The sequence below is a fragment of the Lissotriton helveticus genome, chromosome 1_1 (assembly GCF_964261635.1).
Source record: "Lissotriton helveticus chromosome 1_1, aLisHel1.1, whole genome shotgun sequence".
Lineage (NCBI taxonomy): Eukaryota > Metazoa > Chordata > Amphibia > Caudata > Salamandridae > Lissotriton > Lissotriton helveticus.
Window position 1 is genome coordinate 172,276,694 of NC_136057.1, and position 27,519 is coordinate 172,304,212.

At 46.9% G+C, this 27,519-nt stretch overlaps 1 long non-coding RNA gene across 1 annotated transcript in view; it reads right to left on the reverse strand.

Moving 5' to 3' along the window:
- The window catches only part of LOC144782375 (uncharacterized), a 371,940-nt gene that overhangs the window by 215,899 nt on the left and 128,522 nt on the right, over positions 1 to 27,519 (reverse strand). The window contains exon 2 of the long non-coding RNA XR_013601148.1: positions 4,930 to 5,056. This is a non-coding gene — a long non-coding RNA (uncharacterized LOC144782375). The remainder of the gene's footprint in view (positions 1 to 4,929; positions 5,057 to 27,519) is intronic.

Sequence of the window (27,519 nt, forward strand, 5' to 3'; positions counted from 1 at the left end):
TCCCTGGCTGTGTTCGTCTTTTCTTGCCTCTGTTACCTGGCTGTGCTCGTCTTTTCTTGCCTCTGTTCCTTGGCTGTGCTCGTGTTTTCTTGCCTCTGTTCCCTGGTTGTGCTCGCTTTTCTTGCCTCTGTTCCCTGGTTGTGCTCGATTGTGTGTGTGGCTCTGTGTGTGTGCGTGTGTGTGGGTGTGTGTGTGTGTGTGTGTGTGTGTGTGTCTGCGCGCGTGTGTGTGTGCGTGGCTGTGTGTGTGTGTGTGTGTGTGTGTGTGGCTGTGTGTGTGTGTGTGGCTGTGTGTGTGTGGCTGTGTGTGTGTGTGGCTGTGTGTGGGTCTGTGTCTTTGTGTGTGGCATTTGCGAAAGATTAAGCTATTGGCATTGTAAATGACAATGCCATTTATTTATCTATTTTCAAAACCAACACAAAAATAAAAATGTTGTCATTTACAATGCCAATAGCTCAAACTTTTGCAAAGGCGAAACTGTTGTATTGTAAATGCTTGTTTGTTGATACCAGCACAGAGGGCGTTCCCACAGTCCAGCTCGCTTGTGGCCAGGGCATTGGTGGAGGTTTCCCATGTACTGATTGGGAGTCACTTCAAAATCTTCCTCGGCATCTTCAGGTGGTGATAGCATTGACTTGAGCATTCATGTCAAATTTGCTGTCGATGATGATCCCATGGTTCTTGGCGTGGGAGTTACTTCTAGCTCAGTTGGGCACCAGGTGGAGTCCCTCAGTGATGTGCTTTCCTTGAAGATCACGATTTTGGTCTTGTCGGTGTTGAGCTTTAAACAGTGGGGGCATACTTACAATGCCCCTGTGGCACTTTTACGCCACTGGAGCATCACTTTTGTGACACCATGGAGGCACAGTGTGCTGATATTTGCAAGGCTCAGTAAAGCCACCCTGAGTGGCTTTTCACTGCCTTGTAAATATGGAGTACAACAATGAGTGGAAGGGGAGTTCCATGAGTGTTGCTGTGGTGTTCCCCTCACAACAACCTTGATTTTTGACACTGCCCCAGATTTACAATATAGTGTAAATCTCTGGCAGTGCCAAAACCAACGCCTTCCCAAAGCAGGCATGATTTCTACGTGTTTTTCCTCTCTCCATGTGTGCTGCATTTTGCAGCACACATAGAATGTGAAAAATGCCTCCGTTGTTTGCTTTTGTGCAGGAAGGTGAGCCTTCCTGCACAAAAACAATCATGCCAACAGTACAGACACCCTTGCCCCATGTTGCAAGTGTCCCCTGCATTGGCACTCGGCTGCATTTTGTGCGCCAGCGCTGGCAGAAAGAAAAGGAATGTGCGCTTGTTGCAGATACGGCACATTCCTGCCACTTTCTTTTGACCTAGGGAAGTGCCACCAGAAGGCTTGGGGCTCTCCCCTAAGCCAAAATATTGCAAACAAACTCCCCTGGGTCTTCATTCAAAAGACGATTTCAGTCAGGGAGGCATTGAACTTGAACCGGGTACTGTGTGCCTTATCCGTGAGGGAGAGAATGAGTTGCGTGTCGTCGGCGTAGTAGAGGACATTGATAGCATAAGAGTAGATGACACTGACTAGAGAGATCATGGATGCATTGAGAAGGGTTGGCCTCAGGGAGCATCCTTGCAGAACTCCGCAGACTAGGTCACTCGCGTCCATGGTGTACGGTGCCAGGCTGACTGACTGGGTGCTTCCAGTCATGAAGGAGCAGATCCATTGGAGTGCGTGTCCTTGGATTCCAATGCCATATGGGCATTGGTTGAGGATGGAGTGGGAGATTGTGCCAAATGTTGCATAGAGGTCAGGAGGATGAGGGCTGCTGTGTCTCCTTTGTCCAGAGTCATGTAGCTGTCATCCATAGCAGAGAGGAGGGCAGTTTTTGTGCTGTGGTTTAAACCAGGCTGATTGGTGTCGAGGAGTTGGTGGTTGTCGAGGTATTAATGAGGTGTCTGGTGATGATTTTCACTAAGGCCTTGGCTGGAAATGGTGGCAGGGAGATCGGTCTGTAGTTGGAAAACATTAAATAGTCCACAGAGGGTTTCTTCAGTAATGGAAGGACTGTTGCGTGTTTCCAAGCATCTTGGAAAGTGGAGGAAGAGGTGGAGGCATTTAGAATGGGTATGAGCTTGACCCTGATGGGTTGCAGTCCTCTGGAGGAGGCATGGTGGGGATCTGATGGACCCCCTGAGTGAGTGGTTGTGGAGGTTTCTTCTGGGGTTCTCACAGGCCATGTGGTTAGTACTGCTTCTTTGGATAAGATCGGGAGATGTTTTTGAGGTCTATCGGGTCAGGTTGTGGGCTGAAGTCACTATTAATGGCGGTGAGTTTGTTACTGAAGCATTGAAAGATATTGTTGCAGAGGTCTTGCGGGGAAGTGATTGAGTTGGAGGCGATTGATGGGGAGGAGAAATCTTTCACAATGGCGAAGATTTCTTTTGCTTCTATTCGTTCTGGCATCAATGTAGTCCGCCAGACTGGCATGTTTTGTGGTCTGGATCATTTGGTGTTAGCGCCTCGAGGCAGATTTGAACGTGCTCCTGTATGCATTGTCCTGGCTCATTCTCCATTTGCGCTCCACTTTTATGCAGTACCGTTTCATCAGTCCGAGTTCCTCCATGTACCAACTTGCCTGGGGTCTAGATTTTGTTGTATTGTTGTGTTTGAGGGGGACTAAGGAGTCGGCACAGGAAGTGATCCAATTGTTGAAATTCTTGATGGCTTTAGGGAGGCCGTTTCAGTGATCGGGTTGGTGGGTGTTGAGAGCGGTGCTCCAGTCCTTGTCAGTGATGCTGTTCCAGTTTCAGCAGGCTGGTCTGGAGGTGGTGTGTAGATGTTTGACCAGAACGGGATGCTGAACTTGATGAGGACATGTTCTGCCAAGAATATGGGCCCCACCTGCAACTATCAGCTCAAATTAAGCACCGGGGAGAGGATGGTGAGGGGAGAGTAACTACTATGATAGTGGAGACCGCGGATACCACTCATCACATCATCAGGCCCTGAGTGTTCTCCACGATCATTTTTTCTGCTGTCGCTGCTCAGCGTGACCCAGGAAGTACTGAATCAGTGCATGTGCCGGGTGCAGCATGAATGATACTTTCACACGCGACTTTCCCTCAGTGTCTAATCTGCCATGCTCTGCTGAATTCCTGACATTTTCAACTGAAAATACTTTGTCAAAGCATACTGAATGTTGCACTCAGCATATGGGAAGCCTGCAGGCACATGATTCTTGTAATAAAAGGTGCGGCTATTTTAATCTGCTCTGCTCAACTGTACTTTAAGACTTGCCTGTGGGTTTGCTTTTACTCTCTGTTTATCATCTTGGTCCTCTAGTAGTATCATTTACAAATAATAAACAGCTCTACATAATTGTAATTGTAGATTGAATTTATATAAGGCTTACTACCCCAGACGAGGCGTTGACACGCTTTGCAGCACATAGCACGCCAATGGGGGTCCCAAATTTGAGATGTAAATATGTGGTAGATTAGTAATATGTGCTTTCTTTACCCATGGAGAGCTAGCTGGGGTTAGTTTGCGAATTTTGTGTTCCCAAGATGATGCAATGGATGCGTTTTTAACATTGCGGCGGGTGCAGCTTGAAGCCGCACCCGCCGCAATGTTAAAAATAGAGGATGTGACCGCCAGGGTGGCGGTCACATCCTAATTGCACAGGAGGGAACGCCGCAGCACATGCGGACATTCCCTCCTACTCAGGGCGCGCGGACGGACGCAAGTCCGTCCGCATAGGAGATTGGTGGATTATCATTGGTAAACTGTGTCACAACATTGACTTCAGAGCCCGCTTCATGGCACTCTGTTTCTGGAATAGTAAAACATAGCGTTCTAAAGCTTCAAATGCCTGAGTAAAGAACTTTGATTGAGATTTGTGTCCATTCACAAAGTCAATCTCTCAGTTTTGTGATCAAATGTAGAGTACATAACCTAAAAGCATGCCCATCCTGATGAGGGTTTACCAGAGTTTCCAAGGTGCTGAAACGTGTTGACACCATTTGTCACACTATATATATGGATTCATTCTGCACTGGCTGTGAAGAAATAAAAACCTTCTAAGGGGTTCACTGATACACCTGGTCCTTTAAACCAACAAAAAAGAAATTGGCACGGAGGCTGTAATATAAAAAGAATGCATTTATTAACCTCACATGAGGGAGATTGTGTTACACAGAACCCTCAGGCCACTGTAGGAGGCATTCTGAGGAGAACAGAGAACAGGGGTCTTATATATGCATAGGTTACATAGTCAGCATAAAACCAAGGGGAGGTCCTGGCACATACAAGCATGCAAATTGACTAATATGGGTATACAACAAAGTGGGAGGAGAGACATTTCTCCTTACATCAGCAAGAATAGCCTGACAGTTATAACACAAGAGCAGATTCATTCTGACAGCTAGGTAGGGGCGGTGGGTGAGATTTGAAAGTGGTGGGGCGCAAAGTGATTTGCATACAGCACCGTAGCGAGCGAGCGCAGCGAGCGAACCCGAACCTCAAAAGGGGGGTTTGGGGGGATTACCCCCCCCCAAGAAAATTTTGAAAAAAAGAAGAAAAATCATGCATTTTCAAGCAAATTTGAGAAAGCAGGAAGGTTAATAAATCAATTTTGAAAGTGCAGTTATTACATTAATAGATGGCATAACATAGGTAGCTGCTTATTCAGTATAACCTCAGAGCTTCATACATTCCGTCCTATTATGCTCAGGTGCTGAATTCAGACTATAAGACTTTCATGGAAATCTCAGCTCTAAGAGTAGAAGAAGTTGCACAGCAGTGTATTGGTTGCCGTACTCGCTCCTGCCTCTCTGTGCCATAGTGGTTGCTGGAGGCACTGAAAGAGACTGCTTGAGGGCCTTGAGAGTGACCACATACATAGGTAGCCCTAACTCCCATGTAAAAAAATATAGCATCAGTTTGCTTACCTTTAACACTGGTGTTTGCTGGGTGGTAGCCGGGGTGAAAGTCAAGAGCAGCAAAGGAGGTTGGGGTCCTCTTGTTGTTTGCTGAGAAATGGCACCAAAATGCGGTAATGTTTCAAGTTGTCAGGTGCTGAAAATGAAAAGATAACAATATATTTTTGAAACAGTAGGGTAATCAAACAGACTGTGGGGAAAAAACATAATGCTCCAATTTTTTCGTTGCAGTTTGCATCCAGCTCTTAGATGACAGTTAATAGCTCGCTGTTGTATGTTAGGATTGTAACTTAGAAACTGCAAGTAACAAAAGGATCTCTCTGACAAAAGCAGTCACTCACTAACCTATTTACATCATTTGCTCCAAGCGGGGGTCAAAATAAATTCTCCCTGAGGATGTTTGGCAGCCAGAAAGCTGACTCCAGCAACAAAGGTGAGTGCAAGATCCCCAACTAGATGTTCCATGATGAGTAGTGAGTGAGAGCATGCACAGCTGGCCATTGACCCCTGGCCATCTGGGTGAATTTTAGCCAGTCCTGTGTTTTTAGTCCACAGCTCTTAGCAATGGAGCCTTTAACCCCTCTTTGACTTCAAAACCTCCATCGGTGCTGGGCAAAGGGAGAGAAAACTCCCCGTACATTTTGGACATTGGGGTCTGTTTTAAAAAAAATATATGTGCCAAGAGAACCTCAGTGCCAGTTGGCCAGTAGGTGTACAAGACCTCTTCACATTAAACAAGTACAACACAGGTAGCAGCAATACGGTCTCACTCACAAAGTATGCACAGAATAGGAATTTTCTGCAAAACTCTCTCACTAAACAGGTAAAGCTGCAGCTTTTCCTTCAGAACTAAAACAAAACACAGCTCCACAAGTAAGACAGCTGTGCTAGCCATTTATAAAGGAAAACTGATGTTGGGTTCCCACTTTCTTAAATCTTGCTCATCATAAGCATTTTTTTGGACCATGTCCAGCCTATTCTCTCTATCACCACCCATTAAATGTTTTACTTTCCCTATCGTTATTCCAACCCTGTCGTAATCTATTTCATTGTTTTCTTCCACCCTGTCAGAAGGGATTATTTCTGGTCCTATAGGCAGGGATGAACATCTTTTCTGCCCCCGCAATCCCCCCAACAATGATGTAATCAATTCTATGCTCTTTCCTCCACCTTCTAATAACAACTGCAAGCCTGCCAGAATTAATCTCTTTACTCTGGTATACTTGCCAACAGTCTGTGACCAAAAAGTAATATTTTAAGGATTTTACTAATAAGCATTATAAATTACTAATAAGCCTAATAAAGCACTGGAACTGTGGAACCAACTTCATATGAGCTTTGACCCTGTGATGTTATCACTGAAAATGACATGTTTTATCCTTCTGGAGGGAGCTCCCTAACTAAAATCCCAGGACATGCTGCTAGATGTTTTGGCTCATAACAATTATTTTCATGTCTGCGCCTTGATTACCTCGGACTTCTCAGTACTATAGGCACTAAGGACAATAGTGACTCTGCCGCAGCCTGACTGCATGTCTACTGGTCACAAGATTCGAGAAAGCACAAAGGGACTTAAAACACGTTCTGCTGAGCATCAGTGTAGAGTCGACCACCACCCCTTGAACCCCAGTATTTAGGAACAGGCGCTGGCACAGTGGGATGAGCCTTGGATTGTAATGGAAATCATCAACAAAACAGACTGCAAAAGACCCTTTGCTTTGCACGCTACAAAATCTCTGCAATCTATGGAGCCTGAACACGAACAAAACCAAAACCAAGTTCTGAAGGTGTGGAAACTCTGCTCGTGGGTGTTATTCATTTTATTGTTGTTTTCAATTGTAAACTTTTTTGGGGGGGGAGCGGGAGATTGTGAATTCGGGAATAAACATTGACGTTAATATTTATACAAGTCATTACATTGAGAAAAAAAAGAATATTAAGATTGCTTTTTCAGTACTGATGCTACACAAACACAGGCAAATTCAAATTTTGGTTCCGGGAACGCACTGGTATGCAAACAAGTATGTACACACGAAAATAGAAGGAGTTAAGGTTCTCTCTCATTGTGAGTGCTTTCTTCCTTAAATATCTGCCAAATCTTTGGACCCAAAAGAGGTTTTTAAGGTTTCAAAGTAGCATAATGGGCAAGTTACATAAAATTACATACAACCTTTGCCCTGCTAAGAACTTTTCAGGAAATAACATTAAACAGCATTTTTCACAGATCAGAGGAAATCACTGCACGGCCTCTCCCAGACAGCACGAGGAACGAGCAAACCGTAATACGTGTGGTCTGTGAGAGCAGAGGCTACTCCCTTACATCACAAAACTCCCCTGCAACATCCGACACGCCAGTGAGGATAACGAAATTACCAAGTATGAGCCGGTAAGAACAGATTTCAGTCTAAACCTCTGACGAAAGGCAGCTTTCGCTATCTCTCAAATCTCATCATGATTGATTGCTGCCTTTCCTCTCCCTTCATGTTTGAGGAAAGTGTATTTCTCACTTTCAGTCGTGGTGTGCGGCATCCTTACTTGACCGTAGGCATTGACATGAAGCCCATCCCGGGCATCTCAGCTGATGGGACCCCCACTTGTGGGCCAAGCGCTGGCGTGCACTTTGCGGGGAGTTGGACAGCGGTGCCTTGCTGCCTGTGAGCATTGCCCTAGCTGATGCCACTGCACCAAGTGGCTGACAGGCAGCCATACTAGCTAAGGGGGTGCCTGCCGTGCCAATCACAGCTTATTGGGGTTTGCTGATTGGTCTGTTTGAGTCTGCGTGGCCCCAGCAGGCATGGGGTGACTTGGGCGGTGGTGGACTGCAGGTACCTTTGATCTGGTAAGTGTTCACTTCCAAAGCATTCCAGGAAATCACCTTATGTTTGGTTATTTTTTCTTCCAAAAATGCCTGTTTCTCGTTTCCTATTAACCACCATTTTCGTATACAATCTTACCAGGTAATTCTTCACACAAGAACATATGCCCCATGAATCTCATGATGGAACATTTATTTGGTCAAGAAATAAACTTAACCTATAGTAATTCGCTACCTTAATTGCCTTGCTACAGGCACCTAGAGCACACATCTTAACAACATATTACATTTGTGAAACCATTAAAACCACCAAAAATCAGACCAAACTCTACACTTGGTCAGTTTATATCCAAAATTAATCTCATTATGGTTGTCAATTATTTTTCTCCTCATTTATTTTGAAGGCAACAACTTGTTTTGAGACACACCCCGTTTTCTACAATCAATTCCTACCAATCTTCACAAATGGTTGGATACAAAGCCGAACACTACTGTCCATAGGCGCGCTCTCACAACACACTCCATGACCTTCTGCAACACTTGACGTTCTGCCATTGCTGTCTCTCATTCAGCCTCCAGTATGCCCATTACTGGTCTTACATACACCATGGCTATGAAACATTCATCCTTCTCCTCACACTGTACAGCTGGCTACACTATTTGTGCCCCCCTGACCTTTCCATGTGCGCCCTCACCACCTCGGTAAACTGTAGCACGTTACTAGCTAAACCGAGGGGAGGACCCGACCGGACATTTATTTACATTACTGTTTGCTTTATTTACCTGCTAACTGCTAGCTGCAATTAAGCATGTTCTGCACTACTTTGTAAGGAACATATGGTATCTGGAGTTTGCGGTCCAGTTTTCCTTGTGCTTGTTTTCTACATTGAAACGCACTTCTATTAAAATGCTGCGTATCGTATGCTTCTGTGGAGGCCTGTCTGTCAGTCTGGATGGTGGCTGGAGCTTCCTTTGCTGCATTGAACTGGGGAACCTTTCAATGTGCGTGGCGCCTCTTCAATGATTAAACCCCACAGTAAGCATTTATGTTTAACGATTTCAATACTTGCAGGGGAACAGCCCTCATCCAGTACAAGGCTGCTATAAAACCTCGCCATGAGTCAAACCGAGTCAATAGCACCCCTGGACCCGTGATACAATATATATGAGCATTGAGCAACGGTATTGTCAGTATATGGGATTATTTCGTTGTGACAGCTGGATTCTGTATTTTTGTTGTGAGTTTTTTTTGCTTTTTCCCCCCAAGCAGCTTCATACTAATTAACAGCATCAATCAAATGTGATACTTGGAGGCCACAACCAAATGGTCTGGCGTTGCTGGGCCTGGACGCAGTAACACTGTGCCAAACTTTATGGGTTGGAAATTCTGAGAGCTAAAATCGCAGAAGGATTGGGCTGCAAGTACAGCCAACCCCAGTGCCCTCCTTCATGCACTGACCCCCATCCACCCCTCGTCCCGCTCCCATGTGCAAGCTGCTCTGAGAAGTTGGCAAAGGGGAGTGGGAATTGGCATGAAATAGGGAACACCGTGCAGAATTTTACCCAGGAAAACCAGGCCATTCCATTGGGATTAACCCACAGTAGATTTAGGTGTGGCCACCCTAACCAGAAACATTATTTCCCGTCATACGGTACCCCCCACATTAAAATCCGACTGACTCATAATTGGATAATTGGGGGCCATATAGTGTGTTCTGTTATTTCAATAATCAGGGACAGTGGCTGTGCGCCGTCAGTGTCGGCCTCCTCGCCGGAGCCACCTGCCCTGGCTTAATAACGTTATTTGGATCTGGATTATCCAGATCCAAATAACGTTATTAAGCCAGGGCAGGTGGCTCCGGCGAGGAGGCCGACACTGACGGCGCCAACCACCAACAATTTAAAAAAACAATTAACAAAACCACCACTAGTACTAACCACCAGCTCGAGCCGAGTGAGTGACGTGACGGTCTGAGTCGGACGGACAACAACAACAACAAAGTCAGTCAGTGCTGTGTCAGAGTAGAGAGTCTCCTCCAGTGACTAAGTGAAGTCAAGTAGTGACGGTCTGCTGGCTGCTGCCTGGCCTGCGCGCACGAGACAGAGGGAGCTTCCGCCCCCTAGAAACACTTAAGTACAGCGCAGAGCAGAGCGCAAGTTTAGGAAACGTCACGGTGCGCACCAGCGCACGTCCCCGAATCATGGCCAATCACTGTGGCTTCACATGCTGCTGAAGTCACAGTGATTGGCCATCATGCAGGGCTGCCATCATGCCATGACTGATAAAGTGCTGCTGACCTCAACTTCCACCTGGAGAACAACAAGGACCGTAACACCACCGCCCTGCTGGAAAACCTCGCCAACCTCGGACTCAAGCAACTGGTCAACACCCCCACCCACTACGCCGGCCACACGCTTGATCCCGTCTTCTCTTCCAGCAAGTACATCACCTTCAGCCACGCCACCGGACTCCACTGGACCGACCACAGCTGCGTCCACTTCAGCTTCAAAAGATCCACGACCCACCACCACCCGCAACAGGTACCTCACAGGAATTGGAGCAAGATCACCGCAGACCAGCTCACCACCTCCCTCAGCCAGAGCCCACCCGCCAACACAACGGACCCCAACGAAGCAGCCCGTAACTTCACACAGTGGCTGACCGCCTGCGCCGACGACCTCGCGCCACTAAAGAACCCTCCCAGCAGACCCAGAAGCAAGAAGGCATCCTGGATCACCGACGACCTCAAGGACTCCAAGAAGACCTGCCGCACCCTCGAGAAAGCCTGGCTCCTCGACCGGACCACCGACAACATGACCGCCCTCAAACACGCTACCCGCAAGCACCACCAGCTCATTCGCACCACCAAGAAGAAATCCCTGAAGGAACGACTGGACAACAACGCCCACGACAGCAAAGAGCTCTTCACTATCGTCAAGGAATTCTCCAACCCCAGCACCGGCACCAACGACATCACTCCGTCACAAGACCTCTGCGACTCCCTCGCCTCGTTCTTCCACCGCAAGATCGCCGACATCCACAACAGCTTCGGCGCCCCACCCACGCACCCAACCGTCGAACCAACGCCCCCCACCGCCACCCTTCGCACCTGGACCACGGTGACCACCGAAGACACAGCCCGCACGATGAACACCATCCACTCCGGATCACCGACCGACCCCTGCCCACACCACGTCTTCAACAAGGCCGACTCCACCATCGCACCCCAACTCCGGAACATCATCAACGCCTCCTTCAACACCGCCACCTTCCCGGAGAGCTGGAAGCACGCCGAGATCAGCGCCCTCCTGAAGAAACCTACAGCGGACCCCACCGATCTCAAAAACTTCCGCCCCATCTCGCTCCTCCCTTTTCCTGCTAAAGTCATCGAGAAGATCGTCAACAGACAGCTGACCGCCTTCCTCGAGACAAACGGATCCCTCGACCCCTCGCAGTCCGGCTTCAGAGCCAACCACAGCACCGAGACCGCCCTCATCGCAGCCACCGACGACATCCGGACCCTGCTCGACAAGGGGGAAACAGTGGCCCTCATCCTCCTGGACCTCTCCGCTGCGTTCGACACGGTCTGCCACCGCACCCTAGTCCAGCGCCTCAGCAACATCGGTATCCAAGAGAAGGCACTGGAGTGGATCATCTCGTTCCTCGCCGGAAGAACACAAAGAGTCCGCCTCCCCCCGTTTTGCTCCGAGGCCACCGAAGTCATCTGCGGCGTCCTGCAAGGATCTTCACTCAGCCCCACCCTCTTCAACATCTACATGAAACCTCTCGCAGCCATCGCACGCCAGCACAACCTCAACATCATCTCTTACGCCAACGACACCCAGCTGATCCTCTCCCTCACCAGAGACCCCGACACCGCCAGAACCTGCCTACACGAAGGGATGAAAGACATCGCCGAGTGGATGAAGGACAGCCGCCTGAAACTGAACTCGGACAAGACGGAAGTCCTCATCCTGGGATCTTCGCCCTCCGCCTGGGACGACTCCTGGTGGCCCCCAGCCCTGGGCACTGCACCCAAGTCAACCGACCACGCACGCAACCTGGGCTTCATCCTGGACCCCTCCCTCTCGATGACCAGACAAGTCAACGCCGTCTCCTCATCGTGCTTCAACACCCTGCGTATGCTTCGCAAGATCTTCCGCTGGATCCCGACCGAGACCAGGAAGACTGTCACCCAGGCACTCGTCACCAGCCGACTGGACTATGGAAACGCCCTCTATGCCGGAACCACAGCCAAGCTACAGAAAAGACTCCAGCGCATCCAGAACGCCTCCGCCCGACTCATCCTGGATGTCCCCCGACGCAGCCACATCTCCAGCCACCTGAGGAACCTGCACTGGCTCCCCGTCGACAAGAGGATCACGTTCCGGCTCCTCACCCACGCACACAAGTCTCTCCACGACCTGGGCCCCAAGTACCTCAACGACCGCCTGACCTTCTACACGCCCACCCGCCAGCTACGGTCCACCAGCCTCGCCCTCGCAGCCGTACCACGCATCCGAAGAGCCACCGCCGGAGGAAGATCCTTCTCTTACCTGGCTGCCAAGACTTGGAACTCCCTCCCCATCCACCTTCGGCTGACCCAGGACCATCTCGACTTCAGGAAACAACTCAAGACCTGGCTGTTCGAGCAGTAGCATACCCCTCCCCCCAAGCGCCTTGAGACCCTCCCGGGTGAGTAGTGCGCTTTACAAATGGCATGATTGATTGATTGATTGATTGATTGACTGAGCCTGCCCACGCGCGGCATCCAATAATGGATTGCCTGTATTTCAGCGCGGTGGGCCCCAGCCAATCCTGGCGCTGCATAAGCGCCAGGATTGGCTAGGGGGGCACACAGTCACTCGCCCTGGCGCCTTCTCAAAAGGACGGGGCCCAGCAAAAGACACCCCCCCCCCCTCCCTCTCAGTCAACTTGACGAAGTTGACGGCTAAAGCGCATGCGCGGGGAAGTTTCCTCCTGAATTCCTCATGCACAGCCTGAGTCAGTCGAGTCAGACACTAACCCAGCCCCACCCCCTGCCAGACACTAACCCAGCCCCACCCCCTGCGCACTCCCTATTCCTTCGGGTCTGTCCCGGTTGGAACACCCGATGAAGCGCTGCATTTAATTATTTGGTGCTCTCTCTCTGCTGCAGGTGCGTCCACCAGGCTTAGTGGGGCTACGCCCCTACGCCCCAATGGACGCACCGCGGCTGCAGCTAGGCCTTTCTGAGCATGTGCAAGGCTCTGCCAGAGGGAGAAAGCACATGGCGAGCACATGGCTAACTAAGATGGCTGTCAAGTACAAAATGGCTTTCAGCTCATGCTAACAGCGTTTCCTGCAATCTTTAAAAGCTGTTTGGTCAGATATGAGTTGGCTGTAAAAAGTATGTTCGACTAATAAAGTGGCTGTCATGTTCTCTTATTATTTTCAAAGATACATGTTGTAGCTTTCCATTTTTGACAGCTAAATATACTAATTTTGCTACGTTTATACAAATCAATGAACTATTTTCCACATGTTAGGTGGTGAAATTGACATTCTCACCCTCTTTAGGATTTGAAATCCCCACTGCAACAATCAACTACATAAAATGTGGGAATCTGAGCACCTTGAAAGGTGATGTGTGCTTATAATATTACAGCTCTTTTAACAGAATTCTGAACTCTTTTTGGGCTCTTTAAAATGAATACCCCGCAATTTTAGTGAAAGTCAGGGGTTTTATCAAAATAAACTTGTGCATTCTGAAATAAGGCTATTGACTTTCGAAATATGCTTGCAATGTTTCCAAATATCTATGTCCACTTTCGAAACCGGCCTGTGCCTTTTTTTTTTTTTAAATGTCCCTTGGATTAAAAATATGTCAGTGAGCTTTCAAACTAAGTAACTTTGAATGTTTTAAAGATTAGGGTCTGCATTTTTTCAAAATAAGCTGAGGCACCAGTTGTATTCGTGTCTGTGAAATGTCAAAATAGCTCTATGCCTTTTTAAATTGTCTTAAGCACAGCAAAAACATGTCTTTGCGTCTTAAAATTCTGTGCACTAAATTAACTTATTAGTGCAAGTTTTGAAAGACAACTGTGTGCATCAATGAAATGTTCCCTTATGAACACTACTTTTGTGAGAGTTGCATGTCTCAATTCCACCAATCCCTGTAGTTTTTTTAGGCGGACTGCCTTGTGAAGAATGTTGTTATAGTGTGTGAGAAAGGAATCCTGGGCATTTCTGGTAAAACGTAAGCAAACTGTTCATGTTCTGGTAAGGTCGGGCGGTGTGGAGCATGCGCGTGGGATTGATAATGCAGATATGTGTGTATGAATGTGTTCTTGGGTGTGCCTGGCGGGCAAGTCTCTCAACCTCCTATCTTTTTTAGTTTCAACAACATAATGAGCACAAAGCTCACAAAGTATTTTATTAAACTATACCACTGTAGCAAAGGACAGTGGGTAGAAGGACTCTGCTCGGCAGCCATTTTGGAAGAACGCCCTCACAGCAAGCAACTTGCACAAGCCCCCAGTGGCGTAACGAAACTTCAAGGGGCCCCGTGCAAAGTACATGATGAGCCCCCCCCCATGCTCTGGACCCAGTCAGGAGCTCTCAATCCACTGGCCCGCCAGCCATGCATAGTGGCAGAGGGGAGCCCCCACACTGCGGGGGTATTGTTACGCCACTGCCGGCCCCACCCCTCGGCCACCATGCTGCATTGTGACATTGAGAAGCATTGAAGCGCTTACCTACTTGGAAGCACAAGCACACTTCACCGTGCAGTTGTAAAGGGTGTAGCCTTAGTTTTGATGCTATGTGGTAAATGTTGTCATGTTATGAGTGATGACCAGCAAGGTGCAGTCATCGTGCTATGGGATGCAGCGCTTAGAAGTGTGATGGATGAAGAACCCTCAGAGAGGCGCTCAATTTATGGTTTTCAGTCAGATGGATGCTTTCAGTAGCTCTCCAAGCCCCTTTTTGTATTTCTCATGATCATAGCCAGGGCCACTGGAATTATGCGACAAGGGAGGACTAAATTATGCAGCAAGAAAAGGCAAATTACGTGGCGCAATGTAACACATTTTGCAATAGTATTATCTTATCATTTTGTCATTTTTAGGGCTCGGACTCCTCCCCACTGTAAGTGGGGGAGGAGTTTCGAGATCCTAATGTTATAAGAAAAAAAAGAAGAAGTATCCTTAGGGCCTTGGCGAGAGAAATTCCACACATTCCTTTGCGTTTTCTGTCATCTGGCCAGTGATTCGTCTTCCTTGTGTTTTGGTTTTAATAGGCTTGAAGTGATAGGGTAAATGTAGTTTTGTTCCGCCATTTTGGGCATATTTCGTCCGTGCTCGCGCAAAGAAGTACATAAATTATAATTAGGAGCTGTCAGGGTGCCTCCGTTAGTGAATCCAGATGGCCGGGCGCGTTCACAATCACTGCCCTCGATGTTGGATGCCGCCCAGGACGTCACGGACTTAAGGTGAGAGCCGTTTGGGTCGGGCATCCTGCTGGGGGGGCGCTGTTGGGGGTTTGGGTTCGTCTATGAGGGGGGTTTTTGCGGGGCACTGGGTTGAGGATGGTTATATGGGTAATATTGCTTTCCGTTGCGGGGCGGGCCTCCAAGGTTGTTTGCACTTAGCAGTGGATATGTTCATGGTGCTCGGTTGGGAACTGTTTACTGGGCAGCAGTTTTATGTTTATTTTGAGTGCTCCGCTACCGGTCTGTGCGTTTATTAAGTTATTTGTTCCTTTGCGGGGCGGGGTTTGTAGGGGAGCATGAAACCGTGAATCCCTTGGGCGCGTCTGTTTATTTAGTTAATTGTGCCTATTGCGGTGCGGGTTTGTGTGAAGCATGCAGCTAGGGAATCCTTGTGCGCGTCGGATTATTTATTTAATTGTGCCTATTGCGGGGCGGGTTTGTGTGAAGCATGCAGCTAGGGAATCCTTGTGCGTGTCGGATTATTTATTTAATTGTGCCTATTGCGGGGCGGGTTTGTGTGAAGCATGCAGCTAGGGAATCCTTGTGCGCGTCGGATTATTTATTTAATTGTGCCTATTGCGGGGCGGGTTTGTGTGAAGCATGCAGCTAGGGAATCCTTGTGCGCGTCGGATTATTTATTTAATTGTGCCTATTGCGGGGCGGGTTTGTGTGAAGCATGCAGCTAGGGAATCCTTGTGCGCGTCGGATTATTTATTTAATTGTGCCTATTGCGGGGCGGGTTTGTGTGAAGCATGCAGCTAGGGAATCCTTGTGCGCGTCGGATTATTTATTTAATTGTGCCTATTGCGGGGCGGGTTTGTGTGAAGCATGCAGTTAGGGAATGCTTGTGCGCGTCTGTTTAGTTCTTTTATTTTTCAGATGGCGGGGCGGGTCGGATTATTTATCTAATTGTGCCTATTGCGGGGCGGGTTTGTGTGGAGCACGCAACTAGTGAATCATTGTGCGCTTTTGATTATTTAAATTGTTTCAATGCCGGTTTGTGGGAAGCAGGCAACTGGGGAACCCTGGTGCGCATCTGCCTCGGGGACCGGGGGGCCAGGGTACTTCAGAGAGCCTGGTCCTTCCCGGGCTTGGTATTTCCCCCGGAATTGTGAACTGGGGGTGACGGGGCTGCGGGCAGCAGGCCTGACCTGACTCGCGCGGTCGGGGAACTTTTCACTTGAGGGGTACCTTCTATTGGTGCACGGTGAGGATGTGGGACATACTATCTGGCTTCACCCTGCTGGAGGAGCGCTGTTGCTCCGGTGTTCGAATGAATTCACGGTGACATGGGCTTTGGGTGCCTGTGGTCCTTCGTCGGGTTAGGGGCCCAATTAGAGCCAGCGCGTCAGTCTCGTAAGGGGGAGGTAGTGAGTTCGGGCCTCACAGTTGGCATGTAATTGTTAAGTGTACTTGGGTCGGGGCCGCCATTGCCGGACAGGAGGGTCAAGCACACGGGCGGCCATTTTGTTGTGGAATGGCCATTGCCAGACATACGGGTCAAGCACCCAGCGGCCATTTTGTGGGGGAACGGTCAGTTTCAAAATGGGGGGGGGCGGGGTTGGGTGGCCATTTTGTTCACCTTTACCTCAGGCCTTCCCTGTGGTGCAGGGGCCTATACGTTGTGGAACTTAGTGGTTGGCCGGGTGCTCGCGTCTTACTTGGTCAGGGAGGCCTGGCGGGGCGGGGCACCGCGGGGTTAGCTGGCCCCATGTGTAGACACGGGCCGGTGACTTCAATAAGGGTTTCGTCGGTATAAAAAACGTCTCTTCTGCTCCGGCGGGCAGCTGACAGGCACAGAATCTCAATTTTATTGTTGCCCTATTGGTAGCGCTCGCAGAGATTTTTACTGCAGTCATACGGCGCGTGCACGACCTCGTGATTTAAATAAATATTTGAAAACCAAAAAAGGATGTGCATCAGTAGGTGGTGGATTTTACCCACGCAGCGAGCCCGGCATTGTCAACTCAATCGGCAGTACACAAATATGCTACAGGCAGCCTGGGAAAGGCAGTGACCGAGCGGTCCTAGCTCTGAGCGCCAGCGGCGGCGCCCCGCCGAGATGCGAATGGGAACATTCTGGCGGTGTTATACAGTGCCCGGGAAAAAACGGAGATGACAGCGAGCCTTTGATAGCTCAGTTGGTAGAGCGAAGGACTGTAGTGGAGCGTCTGTCAGCCTTAGGTCGGTGTTCAAATCCGGCTCGAAGGACTTTTTCTGCGTTCGGCACGCGGCCGCTGGAGTGGCGGTGCAGAGTGGCGGTGCAGAGTGGCGATGCAGAGTGGCAGAGTGGCGGTGCAGAGTGGCGCGGTGCAGAGTGCAGAGTGGCGGTGCAGAGTGCAGAGTGGCGGTGCAGAGTGGCGGTGCAGAGTGGCGGTGCAGAGTGGCAGTTCAGAGTGCAGAGTGGCGGTGCAGAGTGGCGGTGCAGAGTGGCGGTGCAGAGTGGCGGTGCGGAGTGGCGGTGCGGAGTGGCGGTGCAGAGTGGCGGTGCAGAGTGGCGGTGCAGAGTGGCGGTGCAGAGTGGCGGTGCAGAGTGGAAGAGCGGCGGTGCAGAGTGGCGGTGCAGGGTGGCGGTGCAGAGTGGCGGTGCAGAGTGGCGGTGCAGAGTGCAGAGTGGTGGTGCAGAGTGGTGGTGCAGAGTGGTGGTGCAGAGTGGTGGTGCAGAGTGGCGGTGCAGAGTGGCGGTGCAGAGTGGCGGTGCAGAGTGGCGGTGCAGTGGTGCAGAGTGGCGGTGCAGAGTGGCGGTGCAGAGTGGCGGTGCAGAGTGGCGGTGCAGAGTGGCGGTGCAGAGTGGCGGTGCAGAGTGGCGGTGCAGAGTGGCGGTGCGGCGGTGCAGAGTGGCGGTGCAGAGTGCAGAGTGGCGGTGCAGAGTGGCGGTGCAGTGGTGCAGAGTGGCGGTGCAGAGTGGCGGTGCAGTGGTTCAGAGTGGCGGTGCAGAGTGGCGGTGCAGAGTGGTGCAGAGTGGCGGTGCAGAGTGGCGGTGCAGAGTGGCAGTGCGGCGGTGCAGTGCGGCGGTGCAGAGTGGCGGTGCAGAGTGGCGGTGCAGAGTGGCGGTGCAGAGTGCAGAGTGGCGGTGCAGAGTGGCGGTGCAGAGTGGCAGAGTGGCGGTGCAGAGTGGCGGTGCAGAGTGCAGAGTGGCGGTGCAGAGTGGCGGTGCAGAGTGGCAGAGTGGCGGTGCAGAGTGGCAGAGTGGCGGTGCAGAGTGGCAGTGCAGAGTGGCAGTTCAGAGTGCAGAGTGGCGGTGCAGAGTGGCGGTGCAGTGGTGCAGAGTGGCGGTGCAGAGTGGCGGTGCAGAGTGGCGGTGCAGAGTGGCGGTGCAGAGTGGCGGTGCAGAGTGGCGGTGCAGAGTGGCGGTGCGGCAGTGCGGCGGTGCAGTGCGGCGGTGCAGAGTGGCGGTGCAGAGTGGCGGTGCAGAGTGGCGGTGCAGAGTGCAGAGTGGCGGTGCAGAGTGGCGGTGCAGAGTGGCGGTGCAGAGTGCAGAGTGGCGGTGCAGAGTGGCGGTGCAGAGTGCAGAGTGGCAGTTCAGAGTGCAGAGTGGCGGTGCAGAGTGGCGGTGCAGAGTGGCGGTGCAGAGTGCAGAGTGGTGGTGCAGAGTGGTGGTGCAGAGTGGCGGTGCGGTGTCGGTGCACAGTGGCGGTGCAGAGTGGCGGTGCAGAGTGGCGGTGCAGAGTGGCAGTGCAGAGTGGAAGAGTGGCGGTGCAGAGTGGCGGTGCAGAGTGGCGGTGCAGAGTGGCGGTGCGGTGGTGCAAAGTGGCGGTGCAGAGTGGCGGTGCAGAGTGGCGGTGCAGAGTGGCGGTGCAGAGTGGCGGTGCATAAGAAGGACATCACAGGCAAGTGGTGCAATATTCGCACATTCACAAGGAGATCACTAGCAGTACAGTACACACCACATGAACACACTCCATAACACATAGCAACAATACATTGGCATTTACAATGCCATTAGCTCAAACTCAAATAAATCCGAGCCCGATTGCATTTCTAATGCTTGTTATACAAGCTAACACTGTCTGGGCAAAGCTTTCACCTCATTAATACCAGTTAAAGACCCAAATACAGCAATAAGCAACAGAGAGATGACTAGTCAACCTTTCCAAAGGGCTTTCCACTTTGTAACAATATGTGTCAACGCGTTTTAGTACATTTTGATCCGTTTGAGCTGGTTACAGTATTTTTTATTGAAATCTGCAGATTATGACCCAGAAGATAGAGTATGCAGCAAATGTGGCAAGTCCATAATCAAGACGAAATGCTGCAGTCACAAAATCGTGCCACGTGGAGAAGTGTGGCTCAGTGGTTAGAGGCGGCAGACCCGGAAGCTGAGATCGGCAGTGGACCAGGGTTCGATTCCCCGCCTCGGCGGGTCTCGGGCTCTAAAATTCCACGGACTCGATAATTCTCGCTCCGGTGCCTACTCGACTCACGGGGTCACTCTCTGCGACTCTGGGCAATAGCTTGCTTAATCTCCACTACGGCCCCTCGCGGCGGGATGCCTGGCTTTCACCTTGAGGATACCCTGCCGGGGTATCTCACAGGGGAATACCAGGACGGGTTCCCTAAGCAAGCGCTTAGATACCGTGTCGGTGATTTGCGCTATATAAATACATGTACATTTACATTTACATTTACATTGCGCTGCATAATTGGCCTTTTCTTACTGCATAATTTAGTCAACCATTCTACACAATTTGGTTCTTCCCTGCACATTACTCCAGTGGTCCTGACTATAATCTTCACAGCATACCTCAGTATCGCATAAGAGTAGAGTTGGAATAGTAGGAACACACTTCATGGCCGAGGTCAGGCTTTGCGACCAACCCCACTGCCAGGGCTCATGGTCTTGCGAAGCAGAGGCTGGCTGTTCCCGTGGGACGGGTGTAGGACAGAGTCTATGCCCAAGCACTAGTCAAACCCCAATTTGCATGAGTGAAGGTCATTCACAGTGGGGGTTGACCACCAACCACTTATTGCTCATAGGGCTAAGCCCTAGTCCAGGAACGATAGCTTATCAACGTCTTCTATGGAATGAAGAAAAATAAATAAATGGAGGACATGGCATAGTAACAGTAGCCTTGAAGCATGGTTGAATTCTTTGAAATCCCTCTATTATAACTATTTTGAATAAGTCACTTATTTTCATGTGGGACCAAAATTTCCCAGAGAAAGGAAATCCTATCCGAGCATTCGAAGGTAGAATGTCCGATGCTGTTTCTGAGTTTCAATGGTAATTGCGGTTGTGGGGAGCACTCCGTTTCTTAAGGGTTATAACCAGTATTGCTATGCTTTTCCAATGGTGCTATGATTAATCAGGGAAGTCACTCCTGAGTGCTTAAATAACAAGTAATGGTGAGTTGTAGCTCACCTAATCATGCACGGTTCAATTAGTGCTCCGCACTTTAAATAAATTCAACTGTTTCACCACTTGGTACTTTGTTTACTCATGTATCTTAACATTTATTCAATTTTATTTCTCTCAGTACTGTTTATCAGTTTTTTAGATAGTCGTTATTGCATTCATCATAACAATTATCATATATATACACATAGATCAATAATACATTTGGAATTATACAGGTAATTTGTTAGACTTCATTTTTCAAATTTCAATCATGTGACGGTTGGCCCAATGCATTTCGGCACGCAGGCGGTGCCTTCATCAGGGGCGTTCTAAAAGGAATGAGAAAATGTAGTGTATAAGTATCCAGTGTAGGTAGGATCATGGGGGTGTTTGTGAATAGAACGGTGACATACCTGAAGTTCACTATAGATGTTCTTATGTGTAGGATAAGTCAATTCTACAAAGAAAAAATCAATTCTTTGATGCAATATTTGATTAGTGGCTGTTGGATCATCAACGAATAGTATTCAAGGTACCTATATAGTTGGAACAACATACCTGCTTGTCTTGTTCGTTTTTACTGTAATGACAAGCATATGCAATTGTCAGAATAATATAATGCAAAGCACTTCAAGATTACCATGTGCTTAAGTAGAGTGGGATACCCTACCTTATCTTCGTCGTGATGCTTAATCTAAAAGTTTAGAAAATAAAGACGTAGTGTCATTACCGTGTCTAGTTGTAATTATTGCCCAAATTATAAAGAAATACTCGTGGCAAATCGTACCTCTTAGATTGAATAATTCCGCGCGTCATGTATAGTCGCAGCTACCCTGAGGGAACTCGTTCTCAAAACTAAAGCGGTAAACTCCATTAAGTTGTGGCGTTTCACGTGATGTTGCTCAACTATCAGCATTGAAAACGGACTCTCTGAGCGATGCGCAGGAGAAGGTTAATCATTGTGGACGCCATCTTGGAAAAGGATGGTTTAGCATTATGCTATTCATGTAAAATATACGGCGTCAAAAATAAACATAAATATTGAATATTGGTTAATTCGCGGTATATAATCATCTGAGTGACTATGTTACCATGGTATCGGAAGAATTTGAATTAAAAGAAACGTGAAGGTTAATGGCCTTACCGAAAGTGAACAATCCATAAAATGGATTATAAAGAAGATCGTATATGACACTATTGTGTTTATGGGTTATTAAATTAAATATACAAATTGGCATTTTCTGACAGTTCGATATGCAATGGGTATATGTGATATGTTGCTATTTAACATAAGTGTAAGCATGGTGTAATTCAATAAATAACAGAGTGAAACTAAATTCTAAACTCAAAAATGCTCGCTTAAGCATCATAAACATATGTATGCAATCATCTGAGTTATAACCAAAATTATAACGTTGTTCTAATCACCAAACCATATGTCTGTTTAAGTGTTTAACAGCAACACAATAAATCATGAGATCAACATTATTCATCTTTAGAATGCCAGTGTCAGCCAAAAATACATGTACTATCTATAATGGACAATGCACATCTCTGGTTAGTTATGTTGATAGATTCGTTAATTTAACGTGCTGATTTCTAATTGCACTGAATACAGTTTATTCATTGTACGGGGTATTGACCTAAAGGTAACATGCTAGATCATATTTATCATTAAGACCTGCTGGGACCAAGGTCCCCAGAAACTTTATCCAGAACAGTTCTCTTTGCAATAATCTCTGGTGATTGTCCACGCCTTGTTTGACTTGTACTTGTTCAAGGATAAGAAACCTTAATTGTGAGATGGTATGTCTATGTTCCTTCCAATGTAACACCAATGGTGACGTTAAATTCTCATTGCGGATGCGACTCTTGTGTTCTGTTATGCGAACCTTAGCTTGGCGCTCCGTTTTGCCTATATACAGTTTTCCGCATGGACATTTTATCGCATACACAACATTCTTGGTGTTACAGTCGCTCGAGTGTTTCAGATGTATGGGTTTCCCAGAAGTTGGATGTGTACACGTATTCCCTGTAATCACGTTATTGCAATTTGTACAGTTAAGGCATCTAGTGGTGCCTTTGTAGGTAGTTGTCACAGTGTGATGTGGTTTCATTTTGAGTTTCTCTCTTAAATTTGGTCCTCGTGTATATGCATGTAAAGGAAGCTCCTTAAAGATGCCATTGAAGTCTGGTTCTAGTGCCAAAAGTTCCCATCTCTTATTGACAATCTTTTTAATCTTAGACGAGAGAGTTGTGTATTTTGTCACAAATACCATCCGGTTCTGTGTGGGTTTCATCTTTTGTGTCAATAAATCCATTCTTCTCATTTGTTGAACCCTGTTTAGTTGTGAGGTTAGTACATCAGGTGGATATCCTCTGTCTCTGTATTTTTGAACTTGTTTGTCAAGTGTGTTCAAGCATACCTCTTGGTTGGAGCATATGCGTTTAATCCGGATAAACTGAGATACTGGCAGATTCCTGATCAAATTTTTAGGATGGAAACTGGTATATTCCAGTGCACTATTCCGATCAGTCGGTTTAGTGTATAATGCTGTCTCGAATCCATCAGCTGTTTTCGTGATTCTGACATCCAGATAATCTATGGTATCTTTACTGATTTTGTATGTAAATTGGATTCTCGCATCGATGTGATTCAATCCATTAATTAGTGCTTCCAAAGTTTCCTGGGTGTCGTTCCAAATTAAGAAAATGTCGTCGATGTATCGACTGTACATTTTTACATGTGTCCATTCTCTCTGTGACATAAGATTATCTGCTTCAAATTGAGCCATGAAGGTATTTGCGTATGCAGGTGCCCCTGCAAATCCCATAGCCGTGCCACTTAATTGTGCGAAAAAACTCCTCTTGCCATATAAAATGGCTATTGTGCAGGCAAAATTTCAGTAACTGTAGCAAAAAGATTTTTTTGGTGGTAGGTAGCTGTTCCATTTTCAACAATGCCCATTCACATGCTTCGAGTCCTGCTTGGTGAGGTATGGACGTATAAAGTGCCACCACATCTATGGTGCACATAATCCAATGGTCTTGGTACCCTTCTTCTATCCACTTCAATTTGTTTAGGAAATCTGTTGTGTCACGTATATATGACCCCCACTGTTGGACGAATTGCTGTAAGTGATAGTCAATATATTTGCCGAGGGGATCAAAGATTGACCCGCACCCCGATACAATCGGTCTGAACGGTGGGTTGATGAGATGTTTGTGAATCTTTGGGATCATATATAATGATGGTCGTCTAGGGTTCTTTTGAGTTAAGAATGCAGATGTTTGTTGGTCAATCCATTCATTCTCTACTGCCGTACTCAGGATTGTGTGGAGCATTTGTTGTAACATTGTTGTAGGATCCGTTGGTAATTTAAAGTAAATGTTCACATCATTTACATGCTCATTAACTTTGTGTACGTAAAAGGTTGTGTCCATTAAGACCAGGGCGCCGCCCTTGTCTGCCGGTTGGATGGTAATGTTCGCATTGGTTGCCAGGTTATTGATGGTATTGAGTTCGGATCTAGTCAAGTTCTTGTGATGAGAACTTTTGTAGTTTAAGGCTTTTAGATCTCTTTTAACCATCACCTCAAAAGTATCCAACATCTTGTGCGATACAGGGGCTTGGAACACGCTTTTTGGTTTGAATTTCTTCTCAGTTGTATCCAGGCTTTGGTCTGTAGGTTCTGCCACATTTTCAAAATAATGTCTAAGTTTCAATGATCTCATAAATCTAAAAAATGCTCCTTCAGTTTCAATTTCATTAGTTACCATTGTCGGTACAAATGTAAGGCCTTTGTTTGGAGTTCTTGTTTGTTGTTTAGTGAGAGTCATTGATGAAATGTTAATGATTAGGTCAGTGTTCGACCGCTCCTCAGTTCCTTTCCGACCAGTTCCTCGCCTGGTTTTCCTCTTGATGCTGAAAGTTCTGTCTGAGGTGTGGGTGGTTGTGCTGGGGTTTGAGCCTGTGATAAAAAATCAGTCTCTCTACTAGTAGTTGCTTGGCTTCCGCTCTCTGGAGATGATATGGTACCATCTTGAGTTGTTTTAACTGGCCCTCTACGTATTGATATTTCCTTGTCCGTGACAAGACTTTCCTCTGACGAACGAGCAGATGGAGATGTTTTCTTGGGGATAAATTGACGTCGGGCATAGATGTCCGCCCATGTGTACACTTTGTTTAATTTATAGTCTATAGTGTCGCGTTTATATTTCCGTAATTTACCCTCCTGTAGCTCTTTTTCATATTTGTCCAATTTAATGTTGATGTTATCCAAGCTAATTTTCCAAGTATCTGCTTCCATTCTAGCCTCCAATTCTGATTTGAGTGTATAGATTTCCTCTTCCAATTCACGAATTGTTTTAGCAAGTTCCTCTATTATCAATAGGATAAGGTCTAGTGAACATTTGTTGAGTATGCTGAACCATTTATCCATAAACTTCGAGTTCAAATTAAATCGAAACAGCATGGGTTTGATTGATAAACGTAAGCCTCTGGGTATCCGTTTAGCTCGATGGTATTGTATGAGCGTAGAGGCATGCATTCTTTGGTTGAGTTGGCGTCGGGTGATGTACTCCAATTGTTTCAATTGCTGGCTTATGGAACCCCCATGAGCGTCCATATTTCTCACTTCTTTAATTAAAGAATAAATTTGATCCGCCTGATCATTAGTGTAAGCCATTGTGTTAGCTCTATTGTCCGTCATCCCACTTATTGTTTCAAATTGCATCTTTATTTGATGATGGGTGCCTCCTCACTGGATGACTCGTTGTGAAATAATGGTAATTGCGGTTGTGGGGAGCACTCCGTTTCTTAAGGGTTATAACCAGTATTGCTATGCTTTTCCAATGGTGCTATGATTAATCAGGGAAGTCACTCCTGAGTGCTTAAATAACAAGTAATGGTGAGTTGTAGCTCACCTAATCATGCACTGTTCAATTAGTGCTCCGCACTTGAAATAAATTCAACTGTTTCACCACTTGGTACTTTGTTTACTCATGTATCTTAACATTTATTCAATTTTATTTCTCTCAGTACTGTTTATCAGTTTTTTAGATAGTCGTTATTGCATTCATCATAACAATTATCATATATATACACATAGATCAATAATACATTTGGAATTATACAGGTAATTTGTTAGACTTCATTTTTCAAATTTCAATCATGTGACGGTTGGCCCAATGCATTTCGGCACGCAGGCGGTGCCTTCATCAGGGGCGTTCTAAAAGGAATGAGAATATACCAGTTTCCATCCAGTTTCCATCCTAAAAAATTTGATCAGGAATCTGCCAGTATCTCAGTTTATCCGGATTAAACGCATATGCTCCAACCAAGAGGTATGCTTGAACACACTTGACAAACAAGTTCAAAAATACAGAGACAGAGGATATCCACCTGATGTACTAACCTCACAACTAAACAGGGTTCAACAAATGAGAAGAATGGATTTATTGACACAAAAGATGAAACCCACACAGAACCGGATGGTATTTGTGACAAAATACACAACTCTCTCGTCTAAGATTAAAAAGATTGTCAATAAGAGATGGGAACTTTTGGCACTAGAACCAGACTTCAATGGCATCTTTAAGGAGCTTCCTTTACATGCATATACACGAGGACCAAATTTAAGAGAGAAACTCAAAATGAAACCACATCACACTGTGACAACTACCTACAAAGGCACCACTAGATGCCTTAACTGTACAAATTGCAATAACGTGATTACAGGGAATACGTGTACACATCCAACTTCTGGGAAACCCATACACCTGAAACACTCGAGCGACTGTAACACCAAGAATGTTGTGTATGCGATAAAATGTCCATGCGGAAAACTGTATATAGGCAAAACGGAGCGCCAAGCTAAGGTTCGCATAACAGAACACAAGAGTCGCATCCGCAATGAGAATTTAACGTCACCATTGGTGTTACATTGGAAGGAACATAGACATACCATCTCACAATTAAGGTTTCTTATCCTTGAACAAGTACAAGTCAAACAAGGCGTGGACAATCACCAGAGATTATTGCAAAGAGAACTGTTCTGGATAAAGTTTCTGGGGACCTTGGTCCCAGCAGGTCTTAATGATAAATATGATCTAGCATGTTACCTTTAGGTCAATACCCCGTACAATGAATAAACTGTATTCAGTGCAATTAGAAATCAGCACGTTAAATTAACGAATCTATCAACATAACTAACCAGAGATGTGCATTGTCCATTATAGATAGTACATGTATTTTTGGCTAACACTGGCATTCTAAAGATGAATAATGTTGATCTCATGATTTATTGTGTTGCTGTTAAACACTTAAACAGACATATGGTTTGGTGATTAGAACAACGTTATAATTTTGGTTATAACTCAGATGATTGCATACATATGTTTATGATGCTTAAGCGAGCATTTTTGAGTTTAGAATTTAGTTTCACTCTGTTATTTATTGAATTACACCATGCTTACACTTATGTTAAATAGCAACATATCACATATACCCATTGCATATCGAACTGTCAGAAAATGCCAATTTGTATATTTAATTTAATAACCCATAAACACAATAGTGTCATATACGATCTTCTTTATAATCCATTTTATGGATTGTTCACTTTCGGTAAGGCCATTAACCTTCACGTTTCTTTTAATTCAAATTCTTCCGATACCATGGTAACATAGTCACTCAGATGATTATATACCGCGAATTAACCAATATTCAATATTTATGTTTATTTTTGACGCCGTATATTTTACATGAATAGCATAATGCTAAACCATCCTTTTCCAAGATGGCGTCCACAATGATTAACCTTCTCCTGCGCATCGCTCAGAGAGTCCGTTTTCAATGCTGATAGTTGAGCAACATCACGTGAAACGCCACAACTTAATGGAGTTTACCGCTTTAGTTTTGAGAACGAGTTCCCTCAGGGTAGCTGCGACTATACATGACGCGCGGAATTATT